The sequence below is a fragment of the Lipotes vexillifer genome, unplaced genomic scaffold (assembly GCF_000442215.2).
Source record: "Lipotes vexillifer unplaced genomic scaffold, Lipotes_vexillifer_v1.1 scaffold1192, whole genome shotgun sequence".
NCBI classification, from domain to species: Eukaryota; Metazoa; Chordata; class Mammalia; order Artiodactyla; family Lipotidae; genus Lipotes; species Lipotes vexillifer.
In genome coordinates, this window is record NW_006778701.1 from 479,649 (window position 1) to 482,836 (window position 3,188).

Genomic DNA, 3,188 nt, shown 5'->3' on the forward strand with positions numbered 1-3,188 from the left:
TCCCTACAGGATGCATTTAAACAACTTGATTTAGAAGTCCACAATGCAGAATAAGCTATTCTAAATACTTCTGCTAATATGACACTCAGTCAACACTTGAGGATGTGTTAGTATACTAGATCATAGAAATGATTTCTTTAATTGATGAAATGAGTTTCATAGTGTGTGAATTGCCAGAAATGTTGAACAGGAATTCTCACCCTTGCAAGAATAGGGTTTTAAGAATGTATTCAACCCTATAACCTATACCATTTGGAGCAATGCCCTGGGTTTACTATTTCAACTGGTTTAGTGTCCAGAAACTGACTCGGAGGATCCTTTGTCACATGACTCTGTGTAAATGCTCAGCTGAGAATACAGCTGCACCTGACTTGAATGAATTTTTCATACAAGGTGTTGTTGTAACACCCAAAGAACAAAGAACTGTGACTGCAGTACGGTTAGAGAATAGCTGCTATCAATGTATTTTGGTTCTCTTGGTTCATAAAGCTATATGTGGTAGTATTCCATGTGAAAATTATAATTTTAAGCTTATTCCTAATAGGTTGTTAGTGGGGAGGCATATATCCATTACCTACCTCTATAGAAAGGACTGATAATTACCTAAAGGAAACTAATAATTCCTGAATCATCAAATTGATTTAGGTTAATATGCAATAGACAGCAATATCACAAAAGTGTATTTCCAATGTAGATTGTTCTGGATATCACTAAAAAGATGGTAATGTAGCACATTTATAATACTTCCTTAGTCAGTAACCACCCCAAGTCATTAAAAGTCAGTTTTAAAAAAACTGATAAATCTGAGAGTGTAACAGATATTTTTATATAAAACTTCTAAGTTCCTGAATAAATTTTTCCTTTTCTGCTATTACATACCAGGTATGTTGAATAAGGGAGCTTGCTTTAGGAGAAAAACCAAACAAAACCAAAACAACAACAACAACAAACCAAAAGAGAAGGATCCCTCCCTCCAGGACCAAACAAAACAGAGCAGACACAAAAATCCAAATCCATGAACTATTACAACTTGATGTAATGACAATAATAATATTATTTAAATTAACTTCCAGTGGTAAAAGAAATTATTATTTTCTATTGTCTTACTCAAGTGTATAATTAGTGCTCGGTTAGGACAGTTATTTTTCATATCTCACATTTTACAACTCACAACTGTTTGTAGTTGATATGGCAAAGCTCAGCAAACATTTGCTCTCCAGGAAGGATTTGTTGCCCCAGCTGTTGGGAGCATTTGTCAGTAGATATCCTTCAGTTGTCAGCACCTTTAGCAATTGCCTCAGATGTGGAGAGCTTCTTTGCTAAAAGTCATGACCTTCCCTGTGCAGCCTACCTTCAGTGACTTATATGAGAGATTATAAAGGCCTAGCCATTTCAGACCAACCCAGGACAACTCTGATGAGTATGATGAGCCATACTTGCTCCAGAGCTTCCTATGGAGGCATTTACCAACTGCCAATTTACTTCCATTTCTCTACCTACTCAAATCTGCTTTCTCTCTTATAGCTGTTGATCCCAAGGGCATTCCCTTACAGGCATTCTGCACGTTGAATTCCATCTCAAATTCTGCTTCCTGGAGAACCCAACCAGGGATCCTATTTTTTTATTTTTTCATGTAGTGTGTTAGTTTAAAAAATAATGCCTGTGTGGTATATTTCAGCAGTCAGAGGTACTCTCATATCTAGTTTTCTTGAATTAATGTATCTTCTATATTCTTGATAGGGCTGAATTAGAGCATACATAGTGGTTATTCTATAGATAATTATGATGACATAAAATTTGGACATTTTTTCTTTAAATAAACATATGAAAATGTTTATCCTTTTGAAAACATATTTTTTTATTATTTCCCCAAAACATAAAAAATTATAAAATTCAAATCAGTGATATTGGATTCCAAATCAGTTTGCTAAAAACTCACAACATAAAAAGAGATAATTTGAGAGAGCAAAATTATAAAAGGGGAAGAGATAAAGGAAGGAGCCTGTGTAGGAAAAAGAAGATAAGATGCTATTAGTGAAAAGGATTATTATCTCTATTAGATGTTTTATGCAAACCTCATGGTAACTACAAAACATAAATCTAAAGCAGAGATATAAAACATAAAAAAGAAGAAACTGAGAAAAACATCATATAAAAGCACCAAACTAAAATGGAAGACAGAAACACAAGGAAAAAGGAATGATGGAGATATAGAACAATCAGAAAACAAAAGATAAAATGGCAGTACTAAGTCTTCATCCGTCAATAATCACCTAAATGTAAATGGATTGAATTCACTAATCAAGACACAGAATGGTTGGGTGGATTACTAAACAAGACCCAACTATATGCTCCTTACAGGAGACTCACTTCAGTCTTAAAGACAAATATAGGGTGAAAGTGAAGGGATGGAAGATAATACTCCAAGCAGATGGCAGCCACAAGAAAACAGATGTAGCAATGCTCATATCAGACAAAATAGACTTCATGTCAAAAAAAGAAAGCGACAAAGATGGACATTATATAAGATAAAGGTACCATTCATCAAGAAGACATAACAGTTATTAGTATATATGAACCTAACATAGGAGTGCCTAAATATTTAAAGCAATTATTAACAGACATAAAGGCAGAAACTTACAGCAACACAATAATAGTAGGAGACTTTGACCCTCCATCTACATCATTGGATAGATCATCTAGGCAGAAAGTCAACAAGGAAACAACAGCCTTAATTGGAACATTAGACTAGATGAAATTTACAGACATATTCAGAACATTCCATCCAAATGCAGCAGAGTACACATTTTTTTCAAGTGTACATGGAACATTCTTAAGGACAGACCATACGTTTGGACATAAAACAAGTCTCAGTGAATTTAAGAAGACTGAAATCATATCAAGCATCTTTTGTAATCACAATGGTATGAAACTAGAAATCAACTACAAGAAGAAAGCTGGAAAAATCACAAATATATAAAGACTGAACAACATGTTACTGGATAACTATCAAGTCAATGAAGAAATAAAAGAAGAAATAAAAAAATACCTGAAGACAAATGAAAATGTGACGTACCAAAATCAATGAGGTGTAACAAAAGCAGTACAGTCCTACTTCAAAACAAGAGGACTCTCAAGTAAACAAACTTACCTTACACTTTAAAGAACTACAAATAGAAGAACAAAAG